The following is a 20,251-nucleotide window of genomic DNA, read 5'->3' on the forward strand; positions in this document are numbered from 1 at the left end:
CCTCAACAGTAAGGACAAGGACACTGCAATGTTATGTGTGTTAATGGCAATGAGCTTCATCACATGGCCACACTTAGGTCAATTAAGCAGTAAAACTAATGTATCTCCACTCATATCTATGTATCTGTACACACATTAAGAATGCATAGAGAAAAGAGAAGGGACTGCATCGATGTAATGTGCATTGACTAGCAGTGAACCAGTCTATATTCCCATTTTGAAAACAATGGACTAGAGTTAAAATCAAAACATATGACAGCTGCAGAATCAGAACATAGGACAGCTGCAGAATTAAAACATAGGACAGCTGCAGAATCAAAACATAGGACAGCTGCAGAATCAAAACATAGGACAGGTGCAGAATCAGAACATAGGATAGCTGCAAACTCAAAACCTAGGACAGCTGCAGAATTAAAACATAGGACAGGTGCAGAATCAGAACATAGGACAGCTGCAAACTCAAAACATAGGACGGCTGCAGAATCAGAACATAGGACAGCTGCAAACTCAAAACCTAGGACAGCTGCAGAATTAAAACATAGGACAGGTGCAGAATCAACACATAGGACAGCTGCAGAATCAAAACATAGGACAGCTGCATAATTAAAACATAGGACAGCTGCAAACTCAAAACATAGGACTGCTGCAGAATTAAAACATAGGACAGCTGCAGAATCAAAACATAGGACAGGTGCAGAATCAAAACATAGGACAGCTGCAGAATCAAAACATAGGACAGCTGCAGAATTAAAACATAGGACAGCTGCAGAATCAAAACATAGGACAGCTGCAGAATTAAAACATAGGACAGTTGCAGAATTAAAACATAGGACAGCTGCAGAATTAAAACATAGGACAGCTGCAGAATTAAAACATAGGACAGCTGCAGAATTAAAACACAGGACAGCTGCAGAATTAAAACATAGGGCAGCTGCAGAATCAAAACATAGGACAGCTGCAGAATTAAAACATAGGACAGCTGCAGAATTAAAACATAGGGCAGCTGCAGAATCAAAACATAGGACAGGGGTCATGACAAATTGTCCGTATCTCATTTTGGAGAATCCAGTTTAAATGAAATTAAATAAAGCACTATTTGATATTATTTCTTCACCAGTTAAAATCGAAGCACCAACAGTGGCCACACTTGTGTAATTGCTTTCATATTAACTAGCATAAAAACTGGATTATAATTGGAAATGAAACTATAAAATGAAAACATCTGATTTTGCTAAGCATCCCCTAAAGGAAAGGACAGCTCTACTGCCATCACGCATAAGCTGAATATGTTGAAATATGCGGCTCATGCACTCCTATCTGAATTGCATTTCGAACAGCCGTGAGGGCTTTGAGAGTTTTGTTTTGCCGGTGTGAAGCCGCCTGTGGTGGAAACGACACCGGAGGTCTGCAGCACTAAACAGAGATGGGCTGCTAGATGCGAACACTTGACTCTGCCCTCCTCCTTGATGGGAACTCATTGTGTTCTGACCTTTAAGTTCCCTCGATATCTCCCTCCATGTCTCTCTCGCTGTTTTCCTCCCTCCCGCTATCTCGCTGTGAGGGCCAGGACTTGACAGCTGATTTGAAGCACTGCAGTGGCACCAGCGTTTTGTTTAATGATTTCCCCCCCCTCTCCTATCTCCCTTTCTTTGCAGAGTCCGTCTTAATATGTCCTGTCTTTCACCTATGATTCTCTCTCTCTCTTTCTCTCTCTGTCTCTCCATTCTACTGCCGCCTATCTCCCTCCCTCTCTCCATTGTTTTAATGAGAGTGAAAGAAGGAGCATGAGAGTTGCGTATCAGTATGCAGAGTGTCCACCCCCTCTCTCAGCAGAAACCTGCTATCTGGGCCACAGAAACAATGGCTGCTCAGGGCGATGGGAATACGGATAGGAGACACGGACAGTCCACTGACATTTTATATCAGTTCCTCATAAAATTAGAGATTATGAGATAAATCTCAAGTACTTCATATAACATTTTAATTTCATTCCATAACCACCACACCTAGTATCACCTTGTTGATCATTCAGATCACCATGCCATTATTAAAACACACTAGATTCGGGGCATTGCTTGGATTAAAGTCTATAAAGTCCTGTGTTTGAATGTGACCCATGATGTTTTTGCATGGCCTGAGCTGACATGTTCACACGGGGCCCCACATGGGCTCTTTTTGTCCATCTGCTCCGTGTACTTTAGGCCCCATGTGGGTCCATTCTGCCCATATCAGGGTGGCGGTAATGGGACCAAGGCTGGCCCCCGAGTGGGGCTCTATTTTCATCCTCTGACTTTGGATTGGGACAAGACAGGATGCATGTCCACCTCTTACAGGCCCCAAATGGAATACATGTTTTGGTAGCCATTTGAGTAAAACATATGTTACCCTAGGTGATATTTGTATAGTAAATTATTCTTAGTGAATTTTCACATTTTTCTCAAACCAGACAGCACACATGGGCCTGCCATAAGGGATCTACTCTATATTATTGAACTCATAAACAGAAGTAGAAGTAAAACCATAATTTACTGATTCTGTTCCAGAAAGTAAGAGAAGCTCATTCAAGAAATCCAACCTTGGAGCCTAACTTGAGAGTATGTTGTGTGGTTCATATGTTCATATACACCGATCAGCCATAACATTAAGACAACTAACAGGTGAAGTGAATAACATTGATTATCTCGTTACAATGACACCTGGCATTGTGGGGGGGGGGGGGGGATGGTAGGGGGGGGGGTATATATTAGACAACAAGTGAACATTTTGAGTGTGTGTTGGAAGCAGAAAAAATTGGCAAGCGTAAGCATATGAGCGACTTTGACAAGGGCCAAATTGGTCAGAGCATCTCCAGAACAGCAGCTCTTGTGGGATGTTCCCGGTCTGCAGTGGTCAGGACCTACCAAAAGTGGTCCAAGGAAGGAAAACCGGCGACAGGGTCAGACCCGAGGCTCATTGATGCACGTGGGGAGCGAAGAAAGATAGAAAGGTGTCAGAACACACAGTGCATCGCAGTTTGTTGCGTATGGGGCTGCGTAGCCGCAGACCGGTCAGGGTGCCTGTGCTGACCTAATGTTATGGCTGATCGGTGTATATTTATTTATGTCCATGATGTCAAGACTTAGGCTCTCTAGGCTCCAAAGAGAGTACCTGCAGGTGCCCTGTGCCTCTTCCACTTATACAGTATCTACCTCTTCCCACCTGTCTGTCCTTACCTAAGATCTGATCTTCATGCGGCCCACAAAATGTGTCCAATGTAAGAAGAATATCATCCAGCCAAGTAGTAGAATATCTAGAAGTATAAATCAACCAGAGTTGATGTTTTCTTCTCTTATTCTTTACCACTAGTTCTGTAGTTCAGGAGTTCAGGCACTAGATATTCCCATTTGGCATGTCTACTACCCCCAACCCACCAATCTTACTGTCTGCCTCTCCTTTGAAATATCTCTGAAACCACATACCACACCAGTCTTATCCGGCTAAATCCCAAAATGGGGCTGCAATTTGACAACAGAGCTATTGGTGTGAGTATGATGATGATTTCTCCATCCAGTCAGTAAACATGCTATATCTCCTACCTCTTGCATTATTTAATGGGTGAACATGCATTCGTTGTACCGACGTCACCTCAAATTATTTCCAAATGTTAATGTAAAAGTTCCAACTTTTCCTGCCACTGAACTAACGAACTCCCTAAGAGTGCTCTAAAGTTTGTATTGTGCTGCAGCTGCACACTGCAATCCAAATCAACGTTGCAATTTGCTGAAGCAGTGAAAACCATTGAGTACTTTTTCTAAACACATTGAGGCTTCAGTCTTTTCAGGGCAGCAGTCCTTTCCCTTAAAGGTCTAAAGGCATTCACCCTCCAGATAAACTGTTTGCAATGACTATATTTTGCTGTGTCTCAGTTTCCTTCCTGGCCTAGCACAAATTGGTCCTTTAATAGCCGCCTTCAGAGAGCTAACAACACCCTGAGAGGGACAGGGAGCCAGACATCTCCAATCATGCATCTGTCATCATCACGCTACCTGTGCAAAATATAGTCCCCAAGACTTGGTTACCACAGCAGGAGGCCAGACAAAGCATGTCTATCAATGACAGTTTCTATAAAAGGACCTGCCATTTATTTCAATTAGGGGCTGTGTCCTCATCATGAAACATATTATTAGGACAAGCAAGAGGATGTGCTTTTCCAATGCCTTTTAATTCAGTGCATTGACCTCTTTGAATTCCCAGAAGGAATTCCTCAAGGAATCACTCATGCCAGTTGATTGCAGGATGGTGTTCAGTCTCAAAATTAGCACCTTCTTATTGATGTGACAAACTACAATAGGTGAAAGCAACAGAGCGCTACTCAGTAATTTGGTTTCAGCCGGCTGGAAGGAGAATACAATGCGATAAGCAAACCGTCCTAAATACCAACAAGACACAAATGCTCACAGCAGCCGGCATTTGTTTGATTAGTTTTACACTCGTCGTTCATTTTCTGCCGCTTTTCCTCAACAGTAATCATTTCAAAACAGCTTCATCTCTCGTCTCCCGTAATTGCTAGTACAATGCCGTGTAATCTTTCTCCTTACAATTTCTGTACAAAAAGATCTATTTCTATATTTGCAATAAATTGTTATTGAGAAAAGCTCATTTTCGATCGAGCCTCCCCTTTACGCTCATTTCATGAAGAGCTGTAAATGTGCTGAGAATGTAACTGTGGGAGGGTGAAAAAGATAATGTGCGGTCCGATTACATGTTGATTATCCGTCCATTAAAGGCCAGGCGTTGTTTTATTTGATGATATATATATTTACAGACGCATCACCAGCCTGGCTCTGTTACAGTAAACCGTGTCAGTCTCATTTCATGGGTATAGTGCCTATACTGTTCATTCTCAATGCTGTGTCAGCAGCTATAAAGCCAGACACTGAAACATTTAATGTGTCCATCCGTCCGCAATGACCACTCACACACACACACACACACACAAGACTGCTCTCTGAAAATTGCCTCCGCCGTGAAAATAGGCAAATATGAAGTGTGTCATTTCAAAATCCATCTCAGGAAATAAGCTTCACTTTCTCTCACTCTGCCGGTTATTGGTATGAAAACAGGTAATTTCTGCATAATAGAGAGATTTTTTTAGTAGTAGTCTAGAAAGTGCTCACCTAGGGTGAAAATATTGAGACACAGGAAATGTTGAGCTTGGATTTAAAGCTTGGTATTGGACGATTATGCAAAATTATGTTCAGTGACAATGGTATTTCATTCAAAGATAAGTTTTTTCTAAAATTATATTTTGGGAATGTTATGCTTTTAATATAGATAGCCCCCAGCAAAGAGATGACGGGAAACGAGAGAGAGAGAGAACAGAAGCCCCAGTCGAACCAGGGATGTTGTTGTTCATGGTCGGTGTCCCAAAAACAAACACAAGGCTTACATCCAGAAGGTCGCTGTTAGTGTCCCGTGAGTCGCGTTACAATCAGCTGTTGGTTCGTGTCCCGTGTTCACAACGTTCAGTGTCATTTTCACTGTACAAACGTAGTAGTTTTAAGCCCAACCGTGTAGTTATTTCCTAAACCTAACTATAGTGATTTTAATGCCGAAAATAGCGTGACACTAAGGGGCGTGACACCAAGGGGCGTTAGGGGCGTTACACCAAGGGGCGGTATGAGATGAGTTGGGATGAGAATGTGTTGCTCTTGTCTTGCATGTGAGCATTTCAACAATGTGGAGACAGTTTCTCAAGATACACACAGATTGATCACAGATAATGTCCACCAACGTAACTAGTTAGTACAATTAGTACTTTGATAATTAAGTACCTCATAATATTTCTTTTAGTATAAATTTCAATGTAGTACTATGATTTGGTGCTTGTGCACTGTGGTATTTTTTCTTGCGTAACATACTTAACTGACGTTGCAACGTACGCTACATACGGTAACCTAAGTTAACTAACAAATGTACGTATTTGAACCCAAATCACAATTATTTTCCTAAACCTAACCAAGTACTTTTGTTGCCTAAACCAAACCAAGTTGTTTCCTGTAAAGAAGGAAGTTTACTTAAAGGATGTGAATAGTTCTTCCACCAGTGGTCTGAACATATATTGAGTCAGTCAAGTCGGTAAAAGACATTTAAACTAAAGTCTCAACGTGTCCTTACTGATCGTTCTTTTTGATCACTCTCTGACAGTCACTCTGTTTCCCAGTGAACAATATTTGGAACAGGTGGCTGTCTGGCTATGCAGGCTCCGTAGCTAACCTCTCTGCCCTCTTTCATCACCCCCGACCACGACGCGGTTCTTTAATTGACAGCAGCAGAAAGGTAATAACCGCTCAGCGACGTGGACGAGAGCGGAGCTCGTCCTTGGAGTGACAGGTGGCAGAGGGGGAGCTGCAGGTGTTAGTCTCATCCCAAAATCCTCATAAAGCCACAGAGCAAGTTGTCATATATAGTATACTGTATGAGGTGATTTATTATTGTTATTCTATTAATACTTTAGTAATAAAATAATGCATGTGTGTGTATGTTATACCCATATCCACATACTTTCAGGGCTGTTTATCATGATTTGGCTAGGCCCTTTCATTCCAATTGATCTCGGAATGAATTAAGTAATTAATATTGTATTTGTAATGCTGTAGTATACAATGATATTTCATACATTAGTGTGATTCCAAATGTTTAGGAGCCGCTTGTTGTTGCAGTTTCTTGTTTCAACATGATGGAGCCCTTGTGCAATATCTAAAGATTTATAAAGGTCTCTATAGAATTTGTTTTCTGAGTTTGTTGTCAAAGACACCGACTGGTAGCCAGGATTTATCATCCAACATCCAGCTGAATCATCCAAATCCCTGCAGCCAGGTTCCAAAATCTGGTGGACAGCCAGCAATGTTCAGGTATCCACATAAGCCCCTTTTCAATACACATGGGCTGGCTTGTCTTGACTGTGTTTGACTTGACGTGCCAGCCCAGCACGGTAGGGATTCTATTACTATTACTCATTTTGTTTTTCTCCAATCTGCAGGTCTGCCTCTCATTTTAGTTCCATAGCTTGACTATTTCGCCCCGGGACAACCTTTTTATATTTCCCAGGTTTTAATTGGAGCGACTGCATCAAACCACTGTTTTCATTATTTTATGATTAAAATCATGATAGTAGTGTAACTTCTGTGTGTCTGTGTTTGTGTGTGTGTGTGTGTTTCTGCATCTTTAAGCACTGTGGCAGGGATGTGCACACACTTCGACAAGTACCCACACACCATTTGATGCACATTCACACACTTTAATCTTCCACTCAGACTCACACACACACCTCAAGATTCATTACTTATTGGCGCAGCCATTGACCTGGCTGTGCGATCAATTCTGCACACAAAAGCTACACGTGCAGCATGCACACACACTTACACACACACACACACAAACACACACATAGTCACAGCACAGGGATTAATCAGAACTTTGACCCAAACACTAATTGCAGACCCAGCACTATTTCCTGCTGATTTGTTATCTTTTTTATTGTGCAAAGTCTGTTCTTTTACTCTGAAACAAGACTTCCCATGCTGAGAGAGGGACAGAGTGATACAGTGAGAGTAATACAAATCAGGGGAAATCAGTTCCGAGTACATCCTCCCATCTTTCACTCCTGTCCCCTCCTCTCGTCTCCTCTTATCTCTCCTTTTATTATCTTCACCCTGCACTCTCCAACTCTTCCTCATCCTGACTCCACTTTACCGGCAATTTCCTCTCCTCTTGCCTCGCTCTCCTCCTGCCCAACCCTGCCCTCTTCTCCTCTCGCCTCTTAACAGCAAGTGGGTTCCATGGAGGTAAGTGTGTCCGTGAATCCTCCTGTGTCTTGTGGTTCAAATGTTACTGACTGTCGGTTTGGTTACTTATTTTAAGAAGTCGCCTGACATGGTGAAGAAGAAGAAGAAGAAAAGAAAAGAAGCTTTATTTGTCAACCAACACAAGGCAAATCCACACAAGGTAGTTTAAATGCATCTTTTTGCATATACCTCCTAGATACCACACACATGCATTTTGGAAGCCGATTATACTGTTGTCAGGCTGTTAAATAGGCTTTATCAGTCGCTATAAGCGCCACAGATGTGGGCCAATAGGGGCCTACTACACCCACTAGTAGGCTTTATCATCGATTCGCATGGTAGATCACCGAAAGAAGGTATAAAAGAACATAACAGCGACCTCTAGCGACCGTAGTAATTATGACAGGGTTTTTCACCCAGGAGACGGGAGTTCCTGACCGCATTGACCGCCGTCACACAAGTAACGCCAACATGTGGGAAGGTGCGAGGGCCCGTTCATCGCTGCTTGCAGCTATAATTTAGCTTGAGATAAATAATTTTCATAGCTAAATTCAGTCATACAGAAGATAAGTAAGATTAGCAGTAGCCATGTCATCTTCTGACTCTACAACACACAACCAACCACAAAGACTTTACAACATTTCTCTCCTCAGCCTGAGTTTACTTTTTACTTTGATGTTTCTGTACTTTCAGTGCTCTGCTTTTCTAGGGCAGTATAGATCTTAAATGGATCATTGTAATTGATTGTGTTTTGTCTAGACTTGAATGTGGTTGGATATTAAGTGTTTTTGCATGTCGAGGTATAAGGCTGAATTTGTGCTACTGCACTTTTTAAAAGGTGCAAGTTTCCTCTGACATTTTAGATGCTCCAGTTCAGAATATAATACAATCAAAATAGCTTCGTGACAAAAGGCCAAAAGAGAGCGGAAAAGAACATGTACGGATATATACGACTTTTCAGCCATTTGTGCTGACACAGAAAACTCCTTTCAAAACTTGGACAAGCTGGAAGTTTTCATGTGTCTCGCTGCAAGAAAAGGAAGCCTTTGCTCAGAGACGACTCTGGGGAATATTCTGTTTCTGGATGTTTTGGTTTTAATGTTCAAAAAAATAAAACTCTGTGACACAAACACTAAGTTTGACGAAGTTTTTCATTCTCAAAATGCCCCAAATGTCCACCTGCTTTGTCTTCTGTTAACTTGTAAAGTGCTGTCATTGTTGAAATATCTTCAGACAATCTTTTCCTCAATGCTGACATAACTTGAAAACATCTTTTATATGAATACATTTAAGATTTGTCATGCAAATAATATTACAAGTACATAAAAGTAGGATCTAATATGGTTTCCTGTGACAGCTGCGATCTGTTGAAGACACACAGGAGCACTTCTGTAGTTGTTTTCTTGTTGTATTTCTATAAATTTCTAATACAGTTAGAATTAGTTATCCGTAAACATAATACTCATTGAATGAAAAAAGTACAAATTTGTGTAAATCAAATTGTGAGTGCAGTTTCTTGTCTTTTGTTTTGGATTTTGTTGTTTCAGCAACTTTTTACATTTTTCAAACAATCAATGGTTTCAATGGTTTTCAAGGTCAGCAGGAATCCTGCACAACTTTTTGCTGCAACAATGGAGCTCCTTAAGTGAGACCTATAACCCCAAACCTGTCTCTTTGGCATCAAACGCTCAACCACCTGTGGGCTTGAAAGGTGGCTGTTAAAAGTGAAGTCGTTTCCTCCTTCATAGAAAAAATAAACTGCGGACAGCTGGACTTTGTGTCACTTACGATGGATATCAATAGTGGCAAGTTTTCAAAAAGTTAAAGACGGTGTCAAAAACTTCCTTTGAAACAATCTTGCAGCATAATCCACTTGTCTTTGTGCACTAATATGCTCCGTATGTTTCAGTCACATTTCAACGTGAATATAGCAAAATACACAGGTTGCACGTTGAGCTGTGCACCGTGAAAATGTATTGCTATTATAATCCACTATAATTATATATAATACATGAAGACTAAAGAAAGATGACAATGTTTATAATATATATGATGCAACATGTTCTCATACAACGGTTTGTATGATATCTTATGAAAGGTTATTCTTCATTTATTGTGCTTTTTCCTACAAATGTCCAGCATCAATTTCTGTGCCAGTCTTTTCAAAATAAACTTGGTTAGGTTTAGGTAGCAAAAAATACTTAGGAAAAGCTTGTGGATAAGTTACGTCACACTGGAAGTGGTAAGTACGGAAGTTCTGTGACAAAAACTACTTAGTTAGGTTTAGGAAAAGATGGTGGTTTGGGTTAAAATAACACCGGATGTGGCGTAACTTATGTATGGAAGTTACCATGGTTGACTTCTGGTTTCACACGGGACATGAACGCCGGTCTACTGGGTGAAAGTGTGGTGTTTTTTGACCCATCCATCCACCCCGACCTCCTCCCTACACAGCGTTCAATTCCCTGTATACTTCCTTGTTCATACGTGGGTTGCACACCAATTGATTTTGTGGGATATATATGAATTACAGTGCATTTGCTTTGGCGTATTGGTGCATAACATAAAAATAGAAAGAGAATATGTAATTATGAATAAAAGTAAGTACAAAAATCAAGAAACATAAATATAGAATAGAAGAAAATTACAATAAAATAATAATAACAATGTGTACAATATATCTTAATTAAAATGAAAACTGTGCAGAAGAAACTTACAATGAAAATATGAAACAAATACTATAAAATATGTACAATATCTAGAGCTGTGCAGTTTTTAGCTGTATTTTTAGAAATTGGCAAACTTGTTGAAGGAATGTGTAGTATCTTGGAGCAATGAGATGAATGGGCTACAAGCACACATTTCCACAAAGACTGTCTCATTTGAAAGATGCTATCATCACATAAAAATTCTGCATGTACTTTAATTAGATTTGGATGTTACATTTCTCTCGGAGCCTCTACGCCACAATAATGAGATGATGAAAGACAGACTGAATAAAAACACCTTCCCCTCATAAGCAAATCATGTAGATTACGCATCTTCAGCTCGTAAAATGAGGAGAGTTGCAATTATACGTGTAATTTACAATCAAATTATTATTTGTTTGCAGGATGAGCAAACAGAAATCAAGTCGTACGTTTGCATCAGTGAAAAAAACAAAAAACAAACCTCTTCCTCCTCCGCGTAGCAAACTTTCTCCATTATGCAAATATGGTTCACACTATTTAACACTGATTTCATTATACAGACATATTTTAGGCTGGAAATGTAAATACTCAAAAAAAAAAAAAACATGCAACAACAAACACACACACACACACACACACACACACACACACACACACACAAACACACACACACACACACTGGAAGGAGGGAAGTGAGAACGCATAAAACCCTCACCCTTACCCCCTCCTCTTCTTTACTCCCACCCTCACCCCCTCCTATGTTGGTCACCACCTGTAACTCCAGCCCTCTCTCTCTCTCTCTCTCTCTCTCTCTCTCTATCTCTCTCTCACTCTCTCTCTCTCTCTCTCTCTCTCAGACAAAGCCTAATTGGTGTGTGGCTGTATCAGCAACTCGGCAGCAGACTGTTCGACCCGCCCTGAGCCCCGCTGGAACCAACCTACCAATTAACTTCTTATTATCCTGACAAAAGGATGCTTTGGCTTTAGATCTGTGTGTGAATGGGAGACAGAGAGAGAGAGAGAGAGAGAGAGAGAGAGAGAGGAAAACTGTGTACTTTTATGTGTGAGAATGAATGCATAGCTTTGTGTGTACGTGTAACTGTTTGTGTTCATGATTGTGTGTGAGACAGGAAAACAGAAAACCTCTGCATGCGTTCATTTCTTTATGTGAATAAACGTGTGTGTGTCCATAGGTTGAGGGTGAAAAGTGTATGAAAAATACATGTTATACAGACTTTATCCTCACTGTCGTCATCATCACTGACCACTAACGCCTAGTTCACACTACACAACTCTATCCCTGATTTTCCACTCACCTGGAGCTCTCAGACAAAAGCCCCAGATGAGAGGCAGATCTGCATTGGCTCGGCACTCGCACATTGTTATGTGTGAACTGTTCAAAGACATTGCAGACACATCCCCTGATATCTAGCGTGCTAAATATCTGGACCTTTTGGGGAATGTGTCAGGAAGCTATACAGCCAATGAGAGCAGGAGACATGGATTGAGAGGAAACCTGTAACAATAGGAACTTTATGTTGCATTTGCAAGTGGCAGTTCATTTTCGAATTACACCAATTTTGGATCCATATGTCCTTCATGTTGGACTGCCAGTGGCCAAAAGCGAAAAACAAATGTCAACCCGGTCTCACAGGAAGGTGCATAAATACCATGATATTGCACCGACATTCCGCGTGTCGTACGCATTTTAGACTATTTGCGTGTTATTTGTACATCACGCAAACGTCCACAATTTAGGCAAGAAAACCACTTAGTTAGGATAAGGAAAAACGTCATGTTCGGGCTTAAAGTAAGAATGTAAACTAAGTGAAACACACTACGACTTAACAGTACACACTACGTAAAAGAAAGTCACAAACGTTGATAAACAATATGTGACAATCGTCACGTGATAATCATTACGTAACAATTGTCACATGACAAACGTCACTAACGTAACTTACAAAACCAAACACCAGTCAACAACGGTCTCACACACGGGGCTCCTGGTTAAAAGTCTGGTGTTTTGTCGGGCCCATCCACCAAAACTTCTCCTAACATCTCAGATACTACCTCAGCAGTTTAGTTCTGCAACCTGTTCCATCCTGTAACAGCTCCATCACCAATTACCTCCAACTTTTCTGCTCACTTGCAGGTGATCTCAGATCTCTAGTCATGTACAAAGACATCATCGGGGTTCAGCTAATTTGCTTAAGTTTTGAACACCACTTTCTGACACGTTGCTGTTAATTTGATGGGCGCTATCTGAAAAGCATTCTGTCCATATTGAAGCATTAAACACTTGTACTGTATCCACACCAGACTCTGCGTCCCTGTGCATACATAGCTTTGGGCTATTCATTAAAAATCTAGCAGCCTACGTGCACCCTCCGTCAATTAAACATCAAGCAGACTTTGCAGACGCGGTCAGTGTGTATTGAACATCTAGACTTGTAATATCTTTGGTCAATTTTTCAACATGTTGGAAATTTCATATTCCTTATAACAGGTACCTAAAGTATCGGAGCATTCAATCTAATAATTTACTGCTTTCATCATATTTAATCCTGCTGAATGAGATTTATGGAGGTAATAAGGTACATTTCTACATCTTTTGTGACTTCTGCTCTATCCATCATTCTTTCACTTTTTATCATTTTTAAGCTTGTTATACATCTCTCTTTCCCCTTGCTTTAACTCCATCCATCCCGTTGTTTCCGTGACTCTCTCTACCTTTATGTTTCAGTTAAACCCTGATCTACTCTGTTGTCTCTCCACCTTTCCCCTTTTTTATTCTTCTTCCTCAATTTTGCCTTCTCTCCTTCATCGTCCTTGTCCTGCTTCTTCTCCCCTTTTTTTCCCTTCCTCACGTGTCTCCCTCTTTCCATCTTTCCTTTCACATTTCTGTCTCCCTTCCCGTCTCTGACCTCTGCGTGTCCATCTCCATTAGGTTTCTTCCAGCCCTTCGTTCTTCATCTCATACACTTGCCTCATCTTTCTGTTCCCTTCAGAGCCGACCTGACAGCTTAGTTCTTCACTGCCTCAATCTCTCTACTCTCTCAGCTTGTATCAGACTCTCTTTGCTCTCCCTCTCCTTTCTTTTTGTTCTTCTGCACCTCTGAACTAACATCCAACATCTCATTTTGTACTTTATAGCACCTTGTTCAATGTATTGTGTTATTTCTTCACACACAAAATTACTGTTTTTTTAATATACAGACTTTCTACTGTATACTAACAACTTTGGCTTTAAAGTGTTGAACAGTTAACACATCCAGCATGGCCTTTGTAAGGTTTATCGTTGTGGCATTCCTCGTTATCACAAAGTATTTTGTGATCATTTACAGTTTTTCTCGTTGGCTTTGGCTCAATTCTTGGGTGATAATTATTTTGAGCTCAAGTCTCTGAACAATTAGTTTGCTGTTCACAACAGATTAGAATTTCTCATTCATTAAAGCAAATTGCATGTGTTTTGGCACATGTGTGCAAAGAGTCAGTGCAAATGTCTACAATTTGCACAATAACCACTTGCACATGTCTTACTGATCAAAATTGATGAGTTGACTTCCAGTGAAATTATCGTCAACTTCTAAACTTTCTTTCATCGTTTGAGCCGTCACATGCAAAATGATCCATTCATTTATCAAAATCTGTCAGACACACATGTATATTCCATAAATATCCATATGACACGGTGTTACGTACTGTGGGGAGGTACAGCTTGTTGTTTTTTACTGAACTACCGCAGCTTTTTTCATTGTTACAGGGCTTATAACTGTTTTTTTATTGGCATGGATTTTTTATTGGCAAACATGAAACAGAAATCTCGGCGTAATATCTTATGCAGATCTCTGACTCGATGCTCAAAGTAAAGGCAGTTGTTCAGTCATGCTTCTTCCAACTCAAAAAGATCTCTAAAGTCAGATTCTTTTTCATCTTCTTCCGATTTACATAAGGTTATACATGCTTTTATTTTTTCCCCGCCTAGACTACTGTAATGCACTTTATGTTGGTATCAGCCAGAGCTCCATTCACTGACTCCGACTGGTGCAGAACGCTGCCGCCCGAATTTTAACAGGCACTAAGAGATACGAACACAGCACTCCTGTGCTCGCCAATCTACACCGGCTGCCCGTTATGTTCAGAATTGATTTTAAAATTTGAATGATCACTTTTGAAGCGTTAAAGCGTTCCCTTACATCAGCGAAGTCCCTTCTAAAAACTATTTTTATAGGAAAGCATTTTTGAATAAATGCTGATGCTGGCTTTTATCATTCCTGTCTGGCCATTTTATTCTACTTTTTAAAATGTATTTTATCCCCAGATGTTTCTTGTTTTTATGATCCATCTGTTGTTTGTATTTTATTCTTTGCTGATTTATTTATTTTTTTTTTTTTTTCTGTTTTGTTGATTTTTTTTTCTTCTGAAAAGCACTTTGTAACATTGTTTAGAAAAGTGCTATATAAATAAAGTTTATTATTTATTATTATTATTATTATTATTATTATTATTTTGTGGCAAAGTGACTTTACATGAAAGCTCAAAGGTTAATTTTCTGTTTACAGTACTTGTGACACATTGCTATACAGATACATTTGCTGTAAACACAAATGTGCATATCTTGTTTCTGTGTACTACAGTATCGTACAGGATTGACTTTTCCCAGTAAACTTTGACCTACCGTTAAACAGCTCATTGCGATAGACAACAGCATTCAGCTGGACAAAACTGACATTCTGGTGTAGTACAGTAAGAAGTCAGTGCCAATGTTACGTGCTGTGTTGCATGTGTTTTTGTGCCCTCTCCTCTGTCTCCTCAGGTGCCACCCTCCCCCCCTGCGCAGCTGCAGTGGATGAAGGTACGCAGCCTGCAGCTGATCAGCAATCAGGGCGGAGTGTAAGAGAGCAGGAGAACGGAGCAGACGTTGCCGGTGGGTCAAACGGCAGTATCAAGTGGCTCACGCTGTGTGTTTTCGTGGTTTGCGTCGACAGTGGTTGACTAGTGTGTGCTGGATTCAGCAGGGTTAATTGCTAAATAGTTAATCTGAGTACTCCCTGATTGTTCGCTGCCTCTGTGGAGCAGTAGCTTTAATTTGAGTACTTTAAGATTGGTTATCGCCTTATTTGTTGAATTGTATTATTACATCACACGTTCTGTTAGAAAGTAGTTTTAAGTTGGTGTTTGTACACTTCATTATTATTTTGTTAATACATTTTCATTGTTTTGCACACAATCTGTTGCCAGCTTCTCTCATTGCTGGGTTTAAAATGTATTGTTACTCCCTCCATCCCCTGGACCCTAAAAGGGAGAACGTAACAGTCAACAAAACAGAGATTTGTATATCAGAAACAGACTGCCATAGTGGAAAAAAACATCTAATCATTTTGATGGCTCACACGATGACAAAACAACTTTTCATTTTGGTGACATTGACCAATTTAGAGACACAATAACTAGCTTTTGAAGCATGAATGAAGTGTTTTAGGTGTGTTACTAACATTTGCAAACATGCAACAGAGTTGTGATGTCCCATGAAACAGTTGTGACAAATTGCACTAACAGTTTAGAGAAAGTTAAGACTTGAGAAACGATTGAGAAAAACTGTAACATCAGATTATCTTCTAAAAGACCAAAACAAACCAAAATGACATTGATGGATTTTTTGACACGTTTGCAGCCGTTATTGATGCTGAAGCACTCTGAGGAGTATTTAAACAAAAACAGAAGGATAAAGGTGATGTTTGTATGAGATAGCTCGGGCCAAGGGGTCTCTTCTTGTCACAAACAAAATTTAAAAGCTTTAAATGGCTCATTTTGGCAAATTATTATTGTGCAGAGCTGAATCGGGTTGCTAGCCAGGTGGCAGCGCCTCTTAATTGTATTTGCTAAACAGCTGATTCCAGCTAATACAATTCTGCTTTGAAGAGTCATCTATAATGTGCTCTGCATATATAGGAAGTTGTTGTGCTGATCTAAATCAACTCCAGATGAAGACAGAAGGGTTGTGGTGGTGCCTCAGGCAGACAGGAGAGGCCATAGGTTCCTTTTATATTTTCCTCTCTGATGCTTTTCATCGATCTGATATCTGAATGTATAAGCTCGGTGTAAAGAAAGCTTCAGCAGCCATGCAGAGAAAGCTCACAGGTATTGTGATAGACATGCTGTGCTGCATGTCAAATACATGAAAGTAAGGTTTTGGCTACCAGAAGTCTAGAAGACTCAACATCAAACCACAACAAAAGACATTCATATAATATCGAGGCTTCTCCTCCCGCAGGAGCTGCTTCACTTCAGCGATCTGCATCTTCAAACATAAAGGAAGCACACCTGAATGGCTTGAAAACATCTGCTCTGGTTCTGTGTGTATTTTTTTTTTTTTTATAAGCAAGTCAATATAATCCTTTCACACCTCTTCCTTATTGTGAGGGGGTGAGTCACAGCCCGACAACTGACTTTTGAATATTAGAAGATCAGAATGTGATACTCAGCAGTGATAACCTTATAATAAAATGAATAATCTATTTCACAGCCAGGGGCTAAATGAGTTAAAGGCTCAAGGCCAGAGGAGCGCTCACCTCATTCAATACATAAAAGATAATAAAGTCATATGATATCTGCGGTGACAACTGATGGTGGCTTCAAATGAAGCTCGTGTTTACAACATGGGAAGTCGTGTACACGATATGCTCGGCGTTCAGGTGGTTAAGTCGTGAGAACACCGCTGCTAAGCAACGGCAATGTTAACGTTACTGTCGGCGTCTAGAAGCCACAGAGGCTAACAGTTTAGCAAGCTAGCGAGTGGTTAACATAATACAGGAAATGCAAAGGAACGATGACAGAGGAGAAAGATGAGGCCGTTAGGAATATCAACATTTTCCTCAGACATATTATAAAATAGTGAGCCAAGTTCAAATAATCCTGGACATAAAACTTGGCAATGTGAAGTTCAGAGTGATTCACCAAAACTGTGAAAATGACTTTCATCGACACTGATTAATTTCACTTTAACCCTACACATGTGGATTCTCTGTAAATAACCAACACAGAGAGCAAACTAAACATACAGAAGCTGTTTCCATTCAATTTTCAAGCAAAGTTTTTTAACTGGTTTGGAGCAAATAAACTTGGCTACAATGTACATAGGTTGGTCAGTAGTTGGTGCTACAGGCTACATATGGCCATAATCCGCCTAGTAAACACAGTAGAAGAAGAAGTAGAGGTTGTGAACCAGCAACAAAACAAGTCAACTTGTCCATCTAACCATGTACGAGAGGAAAATGGAGAGAGGTCTTTAGGAATTTGTTTTGGCCTTGTTTTGATAGTTCGTTAATGTCAGCCAGTGTTAGCTGTGGTTCATGTTGTTCGGAGACAAATACAAGAAATGATGGGAATATCCGAGAAGACGCATCAGTCATGTGAGTTAAATGTTTAATGTTGGCAAAGGCGTTTCCGTAGTCTATTTAGTGCATCAACTGTTGTTGTGCATGTTTAATCAAATTTTGCTGTTTCCATACAGCTTTTCTAATGCGATAAAAATCTGTGAATGGAAACACGGCTACAAAAACCCTGATTAGGAATTGTACTACAAGGGGCTACATACAGTCTTACCATCATGAAAAAAGGTTTTAATTTATAGCTATAAATCCTACACCCTAATCCTAATATGATAAATACAAACTCATCGTATGACATTTTAATGAAAGTAGGATTGAAGGGCTTTATGGACTGTCGCCTCTTTGCAAGAAGGTGTGCACGTTCTCTCCGTGTCTGCGTGGGTTTCCTCAGTCCAAAGAAATGTGAGTTTAATAGACTGGAGGCTGCCTCAAGGTGTGAATATGAATATGATTGGTTGTCTGCATGTGTTAGCACTGTGATGGACTGGCAACATGCCAAAAATACAGCCTCCTGCCACCCAAAACCCTAAAGCATAAAGTATGTGGGTTAGAAGATGGATTTTTTTTTTTTTTTTACAAATTAAAATTCTCACAGACATGATTTGTACAACTTTTTTACAGGAGTGTAACTGTCCCACATTATGACGGAGTATTAGGGCCACATTGAAGGAAAAAAAAATCTCAGATTTTGAGAATAAAGTCGTAATATTACAAGAAAAAAAATTGCAAATTAATGAGAATAAAGTCATACTTTTTCTAGAAAAAAGTCGTAATATTATGAGAATAAAATCATAAGTGTACGAGAAAAAAGTTGTAATATTACGAGAATAAAGTCATAAGTTAACGAGAAAAAAGGCGTAATATTGAGAATAAAGTCACAAGTTTACGAGAAAAAAAGTCATACATTTACGAGAAAAAAAATCGTAATATTACGAGAATAAAGTCATGACTTCACAAAAAAACAAAGTAATTTCCTCCTCCACAAAAGAGGCAATTTTCCCCAGTTCCGTGTAAACACAGTTTATTGCACAATCTTTTCAAGGTCCTGATACTGATGATAACGTGGTGCTTATGTGTCAAAAGATTAAGTATTTGGATATTTGTGAAACCTAAAGTATAATTTCACAAGATGCTCTACGTTCCTCATTTTCACACTATTTCCTCTCTAAAATAACACGTAAAAATTACTAATTTATAATGTTACGAATTTTTTTCTTGTAAACTTATGACTTTATTCTCATAATCTCAGATCATGTTTTTCCTCAATGTGGCCCTAAAACTCCGTCGTACCACATATAGCACGTATGGTTCTAGTGCTGCAATAATTAACAGCCGGAACACGCTGACCACTGCTTGGTGAGATGCTGAGCCTTTTGTTGTAATCTCCCCTGTCCTGTATTTGATCATCTATCAAAGAGGAGGGGGCGTTGTGCATGAGGATGACAGTGTACCTACTGATTATTGGGTGTCTGGTAGGCTAATAATGGGAGTGGTAACCAGAGAGCAGCATCCACTGTGGCTAAATAGTGATGGATGAATAGGTATTAAAATCTTGCATCAATTATTAATGGCTTCCCTCGTTATAAATCACCTGTGAGGCTGCGTGCTCGCCTGTTTGTGTGTGTGCTGAGGGAGGGCTCTCTTCATGAATAATGAACATTCAATTCTCACCTCGACCGGGGGATTTCACACCTCTCAGACTCATGGGAGGGGTGTGTGTTTGTGTGTTTGAGTGTGTGAATGGAACAGATAAAAGACGGAATACATGGTGTCGATGTGTGTGCGTAAGACGATGTGCATGTAAGGGATAGAGAAAATGCATTAAAACGAGATCAGTCTTGGTCAGAGTTATTATCCATTTATGTGTGTGCGTGCATGTTTGTGCAAGCCTCTAACTATGCGTCAGTCTGAGTACTGCATTATTGAGACGGCGGGTAAGAGGCGGGCTGAGCTGCTACCTACATCGTGCTCTTGCGATTATGTTTGGATTTGCGTCAGAATGATGGATTCCCAAATGAAGAAGATTCGTCTCCTCGTTTCAACTTGTTTCTCCTGCCGGCGGAGAGAAACACACACCGTGTCGCCTGCCACGCTGAAAGCCCATTATGGAATCAACCACTGCTGGTTACAGCCTGCCAGGGGATCCAAGAACATATCTATTATGTCATTTCCTTCTACATAAAAACACCTATTTGATTCTTTTGTTGTACATCACTGTTTGCTCCTTCTTTTCTTCCTTGATTCAAGATTCAAGTTCTTTATTGTCAAATGCATGGATGAATTACTGAACGGGCCTAGCGGGCACAGGTCAAGTGTCAGGGGCCCCTCCTGACCTTCACCT

The 20,251-nt window shown here is 40.2% G+C and overlaps 2 long non-coding RNA genes across 2 annotated transcripts in view; one reads left to right on the forward strand and one right to left on the reverse strand.

The window, feature by feature from the left end:
- LOC119485161 overlaps positions 1-20,251 on the forward strand; it is a 569,585-nt gene that overhangs the window by 257,793 nt on the left and 291,541 nt on the right. The window lies entirely within an intron of this gene.
- The window catches only part of LOC119485160, a 60,030-nt gene that overhangs the window by 3,662 nt on the left and 36,117 nt on the right, over positions 1-20,251 (reverse strand). Inside the window, exon 4 of the long non-coding RNA XR_005206200.1 lies at positions 7,709-7,713. This is a non-coding gene — a long non-coding RNA (uncharacterized LOC119485160). The remainder of the gene's footprint in view (positions 1-7,708; positions 7,714-20,251) is intronic.

This window comes from Sebastes umbrosus, chromosome 3, assembly GCF_015220745.1.
Source record: "Sebastes umbrosus isolate fSebUmb1 chromosome 3, fSebUmb1.pri, whole genome shotgun sequence".
NCBI classification, from domain to species: Eukaryota; Metazoa; Chordata; class Actinopteri; order Perciformes; family Sebastidae; genus Sebastes; species Sebastes umbrosus.